At 45.5% G+C, this 13,480-nt stretch overlaps 1 protein-coding gene and 1 long non-coding RNA gene across 2 annotated transcripts in view; both read left to right on the plus strand.

Annotated features, from left to right (window-relative positions):
- Tmem132c (transmembrane protein 132C) overlaps positions 1 to 13,480 on the plus strand; it is a 316,564-nt gene that overhangs the window by 32,042 nt on the left and 271,042 nt on the right. The window lies entirely within an intron of this gene.
- On the plus strand, positions 3,128 to 10,103 carry LOC116068460. The gene is made up of 2 exons (XR_004109590.1): positions 3,128 to 7,080; positions 8,807 to 10,103. It is a non-coding gene; the product is annotated as an uncharacterized LOC116068460 (long non-coding RNA).

The following is a 13,480-nucleotide window of genomic DNA, read 5'->3' on the forward strand; positions in this document are numbered from 1 at the left end:
TGGGAAGCAGGCCGATTCAAAGAGGAGCCATGACCCAGGCGGCAGAACCCCAAAGGATGGAAAAGCCATGCTCTTATTTGTTGTGCCTTAATTAATAACTGACTTTTGGCAATTTATGGACGGAACCTTGGGTCATTGTTTTTAAACTTGTAGTGAGTGATAGATAGTCAGCAAGCACCAACATACATTTTTTTTTTTTTTTAATGAAACAAAATCCTCACAGCACGCATGTCTTAGTTTCTCTTCCTATTTGAGGCTATGGGGAAAAAAAATGCAGCTGCGGAGGTCAGAAGTCAGCTTGCAGGACTCCGTTCTCTCATTTCACCACATGAAGCCTCAGGATCTGACTCAGGTCTTCAGTCTTGTTAGAAAGCCAATCTTTACCCACAGAACCATCTCAATAGCCAAGTTTTATTTCTGATACCAGATCTTGATCTGTCTTAAGTTAGCCTTGAACTCACCATCTTCTTGTTTTAACCATCCCTTTGCTGGGACTGCAAATGTGCACCACCGGGTCTTGTGAACACAAGTGCTACTTTGTGTGTGTGTGTGTGTTGCCTAAGTGTGTACACACACACACGTGCCTACAGGGCCATGAGTGGTCTGAGAAGGTGGAGTGAAATGCCTTGATCAATGGCTTTCCTCTGTGTTTGAGACAGGATCATTTCAGTTAACATCGAGCTCCCTGTTTAGCCAGGTTGTCCTGCCATCAAGCCCTGGGGAGCCTCTGTCGTTATCCCCCAGCACTAGGATTAGAGGCAGGTGCCACTAGGCCTCAGTTTTTGTATGGCAGACCCTTTATATGAGCTATTGCCTCAGACTATAACCATTTTAATAACAAAGGCCTGGATCTCCAGAGGCAGATTCCTACACATCTGTTCAGGTGCCCCTGTGGTTTTAACCAACAGCCTCTTACACACCAGTGAGCAAAGTCCTCACAGCTGTAGTCTGGCTGATAGACTCAGTGAAGACCCTTGTGGTCTTTACCTCACTGATTCTGGCTTCCAGTGACTCGAGATGACTGTGGCCTGGGATGCATTGTGCACTTCCTCAACAAGATGCGAAGCTCTGCCCACTACATACCGTGCGTGTATGGCCTTGGTACCACATTTCTAAACAAAAGTGACCCAGCCAAGGCCAGCCTGAAGGTGGCCCACTTCTCTCCACCCCTTGCCTGTGGTTTCTGAAGGAGAAAAGTCTGAGGGTGTTGCCATAGTGATAGAGTTAGTACTGCCTGTTGATCAAGTCAATTAGACGTGCCCAGAAGTGCATTCAGCTCGCTCATGGTCCTTTCAGAATGATTATCCTGCTCCCTTGCTCTGCTGTGAAAGAAATGTGACCACATCGGCACCACAGGCCCCTCAGTTACCCACCTTCGGCCACTCCTTGGTAGGACACCTTGGCCTTCTCTCTTAACCTTCCTATCCTTGAGATCCAGTGAGCCCCCTACCTTGCCATCTACAGTGAACTCACTGTAAGGTCCTTGGCCACTAAAAAGCACTTGTCCTGGTTGCTCCTGAATGCTCTCTAAGGAATGACTCTGATTCAGAAGCGGCATCACACCCATTAGCCTCCTCCTGACCCAGACTGAATTCATCAGGATTCTGAGTAGCAGGTGACAGAAATCCAACTGCAGGTAGCATCCAGAGTGGTCTCACCATTCACAAGGTCTAACTAACAGTAGAGATGTCCTCGGGTAGAGTTGGTTCAAGGCGCCCTTCGCCCTCTCCATCCCCCCTGTTTATTTATGTGACATACCCCCCCCTTCAAAACTTCACCCAGAACATCAGAATGTGATCTTTCTAGAGATACATCTTTGTGGAAATAATTAGCTACTACGGTATCTGATGGATGAGGAGTGTCTTTATAAAGAGAATGAAGAAGAAGGCTTGGACATAGACACATGGGAGGACAGCCATGTAACAGTAGAGGCAGAGGTTGGGGTGATGGAATGACAAGCCAGAGAGCCCGAGAATCCATAGCAGCAGATGGGGAGGGTCAGTAAAAAGAGCAACTCGGAGACTCCAGGAGGTGCCAGCACTGCCCGATGCCTTTGTCTTGAACCTGGAGGAAGCTGGAGGAACCTGGAGAGTTGGGTGTTCTTGAGCACGGGCGGGGCGGCACTCAGGTAGAAGCCAGCTGAGTAGCTGAGGTGGTGGCCAGCCCCTGAGCTCAGCTCCACAAACAGGGCTGGTATAGAAGAGTCCAGTGTTTTGTTTTGTTTTGTTTTGTTTTCCCTGGTTGTCCTAGAACTATCTCTGTAGACCAGGCTGGCCTCCAACTCAGAGATCCACCTCCCCTTGCCTCCCAAGTGCTAGGATTGAAAGCGTGCCACCAAAGCCTGGTTTTTTTAAAAATTGTTTAATTTTAAAATTGTTTCAGACGTTTTTATAATGAATGTTAGCTGTTTGTATCCATCCCCCTCCCTCAACCCCTTCTCTACTGCTGACACCTTTTCTTCTCAAAAAGCCCCCACTCCTCCTTTCACGCCTTCTGGTACATGACCCACAGAGTTTAGAGTCCCTCACCCCCCAGCATGGGTGGGAGGTTATCTTCTGAACCAAGAGTAACTTGCCGGATGCTCCCCAGAGAGCGACACCTCTCCCCCGCAACCATTACTTGTGAATTATACTCTAAGGACGAGCAATGCATTGTGGGCCCTTACTCTAACCATGATGTAATGTCCAGGGTCCCATCCTGTGCAGATGGCCATAGCTGCCGTGTGTTCACAAGGCCGCAGCCAGGTTAACGTCAGAGCAGTCTGCTGCCGGGCTCCCCACCCTCAAATCCTTCCAGCCCCTCCTCTGGGATGTTCCCTGAGCCTTGGAGTGGATCACACAGCCAACCTGTTTAGAACTGAGCAGTCTGCCAGTCCCAATTCTGTGCGCCTTGTCCAGCTGTGTGTTTCTTCATTCACTGTCTGCCCTCTGCAATTTGGGTGGCCTAGAAAGGTGAGCCATCCCCCTTCCTCATCAGCCACAAGCTTCCCCCCATAGAAGGGTGCATGTCATAAGGGACCAGAAAGGAGAGCTGAGTGAGCCCAGGCTGCTGGTGGCTCTTTAAGTCCTCGTTTTCAGTATAAATTCCTTCCCATCTGCACAGGACCAAGAATGAGTGCTCAGCCTCATGTAGAGTGATATCTTTTATCATTTATCCTCTGGCCACACACTTCTTGGGTCCGCGATGCTGTTCCTGGCTCCTGAGTACACCACCAGGTTTCCTAAGTTTCCACAGGGCACAGAGAAGTTGTGACCACTGTGATGTCACTTCCTGGTTGACATCAGTGACAGAACCCTCTTGGATACCAGGGGGCCTCTATCTCTACACGGGAGGTCTCACTAGTCACATGTTTTGCCTGCTACCTCCAAGAGCCCAAAGGTACAGATCTCAGAGGCCAAGACTCAAAGCAGGTTTTTCTCTTTTCCTATAGCCAAGGAGTCAAGGATTTTCTTGGTGGGATTGTGAACTGGACTGGGCAGAATTTGATCAGAAATATGCTTTTGTGTGTGCCCGCACATGTATGTAGGTGCACACACACAAGCGCTCCTGTGTGTGTGTGTGTGTGTGTGTGTGTGTGTGTGTTTCTACAAGATCAAAACTATCTTTACACAATCACCTAGATGAGGACCTAGCACCTGGCTTGTGAAGGCACCAGCAGAGACCGTGTGCAAGTGGCCAAATTGGGATTTGGTTTTGAAGCTGGAAGATGCTGCGGGTCTTCCTTCCATCCAGTATGGTGTATGCAGCCCAGCCACTAGCGGCAGAACCACATAAAAATCTTTGTGGGGAACAGTGAGTTAGAATGAGGAAGGCGAAGAAATGGCCCAGCATGGGGGAATTCGTTTATTTTTTTTATATTTCCCCTAGAAGAGAATCTTTTGACTTCCCACAAAGAAGAAGAAGAAGAAAAAAATAAACCAACAACAGCCCTGCCCTTTGTTGGAGGTGACCTGTTCCCTTCCTGCTGTAAGCTGTCTGAGACCTTGATTAAATCCATCACTCACAGCTGAGAAGGAAAGGGTGGGAAGGCCTAGAAATGGCCGAGGCCCCTGGGAGACACTTGAACTCAGGATCTGTTTAATAGCTCTTGGCATGAAAAGCGAACAAGAGTCTCTCAGAGATCAAAGGAGTTTTATCTCAGTGGAGAAATCTGCTCCTTCACTCAGTTAATATCTGAGCCAAAAATACCCGGAGAATAGAAAAGGAAGGGTTGCCCGTTTCTGTCTGTGTGGCTAAGCGCACTGTTTACTTTCCTCAGGTGAGGTTTGGAGTGCTCTAGGAACTTCTGTCTTTTCATGACTAAAAGCATGAATTAGCTGCTGGCCCATTCACAGCTACGGAACGTGCCATTGGCCGAAGGTTCTCCGGATCATTTACTCTTCAACTTCTGAAGGTGTACTCCCACTGAGTACACCTAGTTTCAACACTTGAGAGGCAGAGGCAGGATAGAAAGGAGGATAGAAAGTTCATTGCCAGCCTGGAAGATAGAGCAAAAAACCCTACACTGCTGATAACTGTGTACTGGATAGTGCCCCGCCCCCAGTTCATCTCCATCACGAATGGCCGAACACCAGTAGCCATTGGCCGAAAGCCAAGTAGAGACCTAGGGAGAGGTCCACAGGCAGCCTTGAGAGGTGGGGGGCTGGGGATTCTTCAGGCCTTAGGCTGAGAAAGGCTGAGCCATGGATGCAAGGAGAGATGTTCAGGGTTCAAATGTAAATTGTCCCCAGCTTATCTCTAGCTGGTGGCACTGATCCGATTCATGGAGCCTTTAAAAGATGATGCTGCATAAGGCCACAGGGACAGGAACTGGAGGAGGGGGTATCACTGAAACGCCAACAGCTGTGCTAACAGAGACACCAAGGTGCAGATTAAAGCTAAGCCTCTGTTGACTATTTTCCCTTGCGGTATCATTAAATATTTTTTTTTTAATTTGAAATCATTAAAACTGAGTTTTTCCATTTCAGTCCTATCATTCCAGGGGTCCAGGTGCTGAATTGGCTTAATCATAACCCTTGTTCTCAAATACACCCTTTCCCTGTACCTCAAGTAACTCACTTGAATTTATACAATTATTTAATTAGTTATCTTTAAAAATAAACATAATTTGCACCTGCGACCCGATCGGGGCAATCCATCTCCCTGACCTCAATTTTCTGAGTAGTGTTTGCCTGTACAGATTTTAAATGTAGTTAGTTATGTAATATGGGTGGATTTCTGCTTTGTTTTTTACACCACGGCTGTCTCAGAAACATCTTTAATTCCCAGGCAGAGCTGTTGGGTGCTCCAAACCAGAGAGTCCATCCTTATTGTCCTCAGTGGATCCTCTTCCTTGTTCACCAATTCCTGTCCTTTGATAATCTTTTTTTACTTTCTCCAAAACGAAACTTTCCCCTGAACTGATAGGAACAGAGCCAGGCATCACTGCGTTTCCATGTGTTAAAATATACTAAAAGGACAACTGACTCAGGTAACAGATTCCTCTGTTCGAGCCAGGAATGTTTACTAAGTGTTTAGGAATCCAGATCACGGCACCTCATGCTCAAGTACCAGGTGATAAAACATAAAGAGAAAAATGACAAAAATATCAAGACACCAGCAAGTTAACATATTCACAGACAGGCACGCACATATGTACATATATCTATCCTTACATACAAGCATATGCACACCCATATGCACACATACACACACATGCACAAACACATACAAAAACACACAAGCACATGCACACACATGGTACACAGCACACACAAGCACAGGCACACAAGGCATGCACATGCACACATACACACAACATATTTGTAGATGGTTTGGGATGAGGGCACAGCATGTTTGTTCATCTATACATACAGGAAATGACTCCTAAGGGCAAGTTAGATGCCAGCTTGAGGTTGAGCTTTTGAAACTTGGGGATGAACACATCCCCTCATGGGGTCTTAGACCTAAATCCTACATAGCAATCAAAAGCAAGATATTTGGAAAAGAAACTGAACTTGACTAGAGTTTGAAGACATGTCCCTCAGAGGACTGATTTTGGTGTTTTCTCTTTGGTCTTGTTGGACCCCAGTGACTCATCATTAGCCATCGAGATGACTCTAGAGACTCTCTGGGCGTCTGGAAAATAGATGTCCTGGAAGCCTGGGTGTTTGCTTTCTCCCGGGTCTTTACGTGGAACCAACATATTGGCAAGCTGCCTGTCAGAAACCATTTTATGTACTTAAATGATAAGTAAAAACAACCCCCTCCCCTGAAGCCATCTGACTTGCCAAAGGCTATTGTGTAAGAACAACAAGGGTCATTATGTGCTCTGTGGCTGATGACATCAGTGCGACTTCAAGAATTAATTACATTCTTAATTATAGCTGTGTATCAAATTAGGGACTGGCATCCATAACATAATTGAAATCCTGCTGAGTCCACGTCTGTTGCCAGCTAATTGCATGCCATTTAAAAAAAAAAAAAAAAAACCTAAACCTAAACTTTAAGTAATATTAAAAAAAAAAAAAACAGTATTTCATTTGTTTCAGCTTTAGTTAATTGACAAGCCAAACTTAATCGGGGTTTTATCAATAGATGGGACATATTCTGATGACTGAGAGGTAAACTGTGAGCTATATAACAGGCCAGGATCTTAGGATGCAGTATCAGGAAGGTGCTTGGGCATGGATGGGAATAGAAGGGCTTGGTGGTCCTGGATACAGGGTGGCTTGATTGGGAAACTGCTTGCTGTGCAAAGACAGGGGCTTGAGTTCCATCCCTGGGACCTTGTCAAAAAGCTACATATAGTAGACACATGCTTATGAGATCCCAGAACACACTGGCTATTCAGCCTAGCCGAGTCTATGAGCCAGAGGGCCAATGTTTCAAAAAACAGGGTAGATAACATCTTGAAAGTCTACCTTTGTGACAGAGGGTACAACACCCAAGTGAGGGGAAATTAATATACTATTGGTTCTGTAAGAATCTACGCCAGCTCTGATGTTCTAGTCTTCATAGATCAATCCTCCTCAATGGTCATCCATGGAAGCTGTCTTCTGCCTTTCTGAAGGACTTGTAGAGAAGTGATTAAGATGAGAGGTGAGTCATATTGAAAGCCAGGTACTAGAGCATTCCCTTGTTTGGTGATAGGATAGTAAAGCCCCAGTCAAGGTGTTGGTAGAGATACCAATGTCAACATCAGCACCTGTATCTTTTCTGATTCTGTCTCATATCCTTCAAAATTCAGGATCCCCCCCCTCCCCCGCAAGCTTGACTACCAGGTCCTGGGCTTGCCTGACAGTGTCACCAAGTTTCCCAGGAAGGGTGAGAGGTCCTAAGCTAAAAGCAAAGGACTAGATATTATGTAGCACAAAGAAGCACACATCTCTGTCCCTTCTTGTCTAGACTCTTCTGGGACAGGCCCGGGGTAGATCTCACGTATGTCCTCATGAGTTTGTGGGGAGTTCGGTGATTGATGGTTAACAGCATCATGCAGAGAAAAAAAATAGCTCAGCATAGAGATTGGTGGTGGTGGGGGGGGTCCTGAGGGTGTTAAAAAACAAAGAAAAACTCTAAATTCACCCAGTCTGTAAGGCTCAACCTATGCACCCCGGCAGGCAGGGTCTGCCTTCTGCTTTGTTCCATGGTTTGTCTGAAAACTGTCCCCAGATGAATCGCCTCTGTCATAAAATCGATTCATTTTATTTTCCTATCAAAGCCACGGTGCAATGTAAGATCAAGTGAGGCTGCCTGTACGGTCCCTGGTTTTTATCCTCTTGCATTCTGACTCACGTTTAGTGTTGTTGACTTTTCTGGTTTGGATGCATGCCTGTGGATGGAAACTTACTTTTTGTCATTTAGAGGCAGGGTCTCAGTATCCAGCTCCAGCTGTCCTGGAACTCACCTTGTAGACCAGGTTGGCCTCGAACTCACAGAGATCCACCTGCCTCACCCCAACTCCTGCCCCCAAGTTCTAGGATTAAACACCTCATCCGGTTTTGAAACTAAAGGTTTTATTTTCAATTTAATTTAATTTTATCTGTATAAATGTTTTGCCTATGTAGTGTGTATACATGTACATATACACACACACACCATGTATGCTTCTGGTGCCCTCTAAGATCAGAAGAGGCATCATATCCCCTAGAACTGGAGCTACTGATGGTTGTGAGCTACCATGTGGGTGCTCAGAATCAAACCTGGGTCCTCTAGAAGAGATACCAGTGCTCTTAACCACTAAGCCATCTTTCCAGTGAGGTTTTGTTTGTAGGTAAGTTTGTGTTGGGGTGTGTGGTTGCCTGTGGAGGTCAGAGGCATTGGATCCTCCTAGAGTTATAGGATGCTGTGAGCTACCTAACGTGGGTGCTGAAAACCAACCTACTCTGCTGGAGCAGCATGCCCTCCTAATTGCTGAGACATCTTGCCAGCCCCTTCTGAAGATTTTTGTCTACCCCTAGTAGACAGGACTCTGATCTTTCTCTTTCCTTTTCATGATCTTACTCACACTCAGCTGTTACTTAAAACCCAGTTAACAGCAACATCCCCAGAAGTTGAAATTCTTATCATTCATTAAGAACAGCCTTTAAAACAGGTTTCTAAGAAGTTAGATGCCAGCTGGGGAGTGCTGGCGCATGCCTTTAATCCCAGCACTTGGCAGGCGGACTTCTGAGTTCGAGGCCAGCCTGGTCTACAGAATGAGTTCCAGGACAGCAAGGGATACACAGAGAAACCCTGTCTCAAAAAAAACCAAAAGAAAAAAAAAAGAAGTAGTAGTAGTAGTTAGATGCCATCAGCAGTATATTTATGAACCTATAACGTTTTCCAGACTGCCACAAGCCAGGAAGAGCTGGGAGCTCCTTCTGACCCTCTGGGACTTACTAACTGGAATGGTCTAATAACATCATATGATTGTAAGACCAGCGCTACGGAGGTGATGTGACATCCACCAGCCCCTCTCTGAGGTTGGTCCCCTGGAAACTAGGTCCCCATGTTATGAGAAGGTCATTTCACGGGCAGAGATCACAGGCGTGTGGCCTCCATCCATCTGAAAATGGAGTCCCTGAATTGAGAACGAATAAACCTAAGGTCTCCTGCTTAGGGTTTGCACTGCCTCACACAGATGCTGTGGCTGAGTCCTGCCCAGATTACAGATTCATGAGCAAAATAAACATTTTTAAACCAGGAACCTTTGGAGTGGCTACTAACACTGTAGCATGTGGTTGGGCCAACCTGAGCAGTGCATTTGGGGACAGCAAGCTTACCCCATGCCGTGATGTTACTAGAGCGCATCTGATGGTGTGTTCCATGTGGCACAAGGATGACCACTTCTGTGCTCACCCTTCAGAAAACCTCACTTCCAGGACTCAGGAAGTCCAATAACGTCAAGATATCAGGACCAAACCTCCACACCAGAAGACCCTTTGCTAAATCTGATGGACCATGCTTCAATTAATATGAACACCTATTTGTTTATGCTTTTGATAAAATACGGTTTTTCCTTGGCTTTTTTTTTCTTTTTCTGTTTCCCCATAGAGTCTTGGGCCTACTGACTAGGAGGAAACATTCCTGCTAAAATAAAAATAAAAGTGGAATGGCTTCATCCATACTACTTCTGATTTCAAGTGGATTCTCAATGAGTCCTGCCTCTGTGAGTTTCCTATCAGGAGAGATGGTGTTGTCGGACAAACGAGCTAAGCCACTGGCAGCCACCTTTAAGGGGAGCTGGCTCAGAAGAAAAAAATAAAGAAAATGCAAAATTTATGTGTCAGCTCCAAGAGAAACATCTCTGTGGTGTCCTGGCCCCACACAGAGAAAATGAAAGAGGAATCAGAAGACTGTCCATTGAGAGCAGCTAAGCTTGCTGCGCCTGGCCTGATTGGACACACGGAAGATAGTGTTGGGTCGTCCACCAAAAGTTGGCCTGGAGCCACTGTACACAGCGCCGAGAGCCCCTCTGGCCTGGAAGGAGAGTGTCAGGCGTGACAAAAGAGGAATCTGAGCCTAAGAATATTCACAGATTGCAGACCCAGAAGGAAGTAGGAAGTTCATATTCTCTTTATAGCCTCGCTCGCTGGGGGACTGGCTTGTCTTTTATTGTTAATATAAAAATCAATATAGCAGGAGGCGAGTCTTTGCCATAATGATGTTGGCTCCTTGCAGCAGGCGCGTGGAATTAGATTGCTCATAGGTGTGCCTCTGTCGCCTCCCCGGGCTCCAGAGAGAAGCTGTGGGCTTTGCCAATAAGCACAGCAACAGAGTATGCACCAAGGCCAGCATGTGGCCAATAGCATCAGAGAAAAGCTCAATTCCCTTGCAAGAAGCCTTCCTGGGGGGAGCTGGGAAACAGCCAGTCTGATGGCATATGCTGGGCTGCACATGGGCCAGAGCTGTCCACAGGAAGCTTTGGCGCTATACAAAGGGAGGAGGCATCTAGTAGGAGCAGAAGACACAGGAAATTTGAGAAAAGATAAAGAACAGAACAGGGAAGGCTATGGGCAGCTTTGAGAAGACGCCCCCTAGGGGACTTTGATTAACGTGTAATCCTTCCCATAAAAGACTGGATGTTATAATTATTTCCTAAGATATGCCACTTAGGGAATGGCAGTGAGCCTGGCTGAAAAGCCCTGTTGATCTCTGTGGCCTTCAGGATCAATCGTAGAGTCATATCTGTTCAGGTTGCAAAACAGGGGATGTATCCTAATACTGAAATTTAAGTACTGTGTTGAGATGCGGTCCAAAAGTGTTGGGATTGCCCAGCATGTACAATGCCCTGGGTTCATTTGCAAAATGGTAAAAATCACATATGTAATGTGTGCAAGAGAGGGGATACACGTGTGCTTATCAAATGCCCTGCTCTATCCCTCACTGTCTTATTCTGATGAGACAGAGTCTCTCACTGAACCTGGAGTTAGGCTGTCAGCCAGCAAAAACACACTGATCTTTATTTTCTCTGGCCCTTAGCTCTGGAGTGACAAAATACTTCGCTTTTTACATGGGTTTTGGAGATCTGCACTCAGGTTCTACTGAGCAAGCTCCCTAGCCACCCATTAATTGTTAAAAAGGAAATACACCTTCTATACATCTGTAGCAGATGTGCAGCTCGCTCTTCATGTGGGCCCCTCACAACTGGAACAGAAGGCTGTCTCTGACTCTGTTGCCTGCCATTGGGTCCCCTTTACCCTAGCTGGACTACCTGGTTAAGCATCAGTGGGAGAGGATGTGCATAGCCTTGCTATGACTGGATTTCCTAGGATGAGGTGGTATCCAAGGGGGACTTCCTCTGCTCTGTGGAGAAGTGGAGGAGGTAATGAAAGGAGGGACTTGTAAGGATGGGACTGGGAGGAGAGGAGGGAGGATTAGATTAGAATGTAAAGTGAATAAATTAATGAAATAATGAAATAAAAACTAGCCATATCTATTTCAGCTATACTAACTACTATGGGATGTATATGTATGTGTATGTATATGTGTACTTGCATGAATATGTACTTCATGTGCATACACACACATATGTATGTGTGTGTGTATGTAATAGACATGGAGATATACATATGTGAATGTGTGTATATATACATACATATACACATATGTATATACACATACATAATACATATATATTCATTCAGTTATACTGGGACTAGTGTCTGCCTTTTCTTACTGTAGTGTCTCCTTGCTCTGGCTCCATTCATTTGTGTTTGTGTGTATGTGCCATAGGTTGTACATATATGTATCATTATATAGTATGACATGTATTTGCTTATTTACAAAATTAAACAAGGTTGTATTTATAAGGCCTATGTTATCTTTTTGTCACTTTGAGCAGTTTTGTTGTTGTTTGAAGTGGAAACTTAAAGGTTCTTTGGAAAGTCTATTGGATGGTGTTTTGTTGGGACAAACATGTAAAGGAATATTTGGCTGAAATAGACATAGGTGAAGGGCTAAGACAAACTCATGAAGGAACATTTCATTGAAGCAGAAGGAAAAAAACGTTCTGTTAAAGCAAGCATGTAAAAAGACACATGATGAAGGATTCTTTACTAATGACACACATGTATTGGTCCGCCTTACATTGTATGGTTGAGCTCCATTTGTCAGGACTCCATAGAGAGGAATGCACCAAAAAAGTCATGGTAGTATACTACAGTTTCTTGTCACTTCCGAGGACTTGAGCCAATTGTCTGAGTGATGTCAGCTGAGACAGACTCACATGCTGAGGCAAGATCTGTAGAGGATCCACGATGTTTGGAGGGAGACTAAGAAGGACTCCATAGACAATGATGGAGGCTGAACTTGGCTTGCTTATAGAGCTAGCTGGGCAGTGCTTGTTGGTCTCAAGTCTTCACTGATCTTCGCTACACTGAGAGACAGAGCGGAAAACTTTTCCTGATGTTCCTCCAGCAGAGGCTGAGGTCTGGCTGTCTCTGCTTGGTAGTTAGTACCACTGCTGCTGATTCGTGTTTGCTATCCCAGCTCTGCCAAACTAGACTGCTGTACCCATAGATTGGATCCGTAGAGTGGATGGAGCTGATGATGCTGACCTGTGAACTGAACTGCTGATTTCCAGACAACACAGATGAGAGCTCTGACGAACCCTTTCTAAACAAGTCCACTACCCCTAGATCCTTTCTTTTCCACTACCTCTGGTGGGTAGTGGGCTAAAAGGGAGGTTAATCCCAGCACTTGGGAGGCAGAGGCAGGCAGATTTCTGAGTTCGAGGCCAGCTTGGTCTACAGAGTGAGTTCCAGGACAGCCAGGGCTATACAGAGAAACCCTGTCTTGAAAAAACAAAATAAATAGGAGAGAGAGAGAGAGAGAGAGAGAGAGAGAGAGAGAGAGAGAGAGAGAGAGAGAGAGAGAGAGAGAGAGAGAGAAAGTTACAGTTGTTATTGTTTTTAGACTAAAACTGAATTTAAAACTGGGCTCAAACTCACTGTGTCACTGAGGGTGACTTCGAGCTTCCAATCCTCTTGCCTCTATGTCTAAGTCCTGGTATCACAGGCATGCATCATATGCCTGATTTATGGGGTGCTAAGAATAAAACCCATGGCTTCACACATGCTAGGCAAGCACCCTAGACACAGAACCACTGCTTCAGTTCTGTTTCTTTCATATTATCATTTCCTGATGCCAAGAAATGTCTTGGAGAGCAAGGCTTTCCTATTTTTGTCTAAAGTCAGGTTAATGAGCATTTGAGTTATTCTCAGTGTTTCCTATTATAAAACTGTACACAACATTAAGTGAACACCAGGGAGCACTTTAGAAATACAGAGAAATACATTCCTGAAGATCAATTCCCTGTACTGAATTCTGAAAAGTAGCATGCCCTGTTAGAGGGGAGGAGCTGCCGAAAGGCTCCTGTTAACTTCCATACTGCGTAGACACTGTTGCTGTCTACCAGCAGCGGCCTGGCACTTCTTGCTCATATTCAATGTGGTAATAGTTATCAGTTGCTTGCTCGCCATACATAGATCAGCTCTCTCCAGGAAGCTTGAGACAAAAA

The sequence above is a fragment of the Mastomys coucha genome, unplaced genomic scaffold (genome assembly GCF_008632895.1).
Source record: "Mastomys coucha isolate ucsf_1 unplaced genomic scaffold, UCSF_Mcou_1 pScaffold22, whole genome shotgun sequence".
NCBI lineage: Eukaryota > Metazoa > Chordata > Mammalia > Rodentia > Muridae > Mastomys > Mastomys coucha.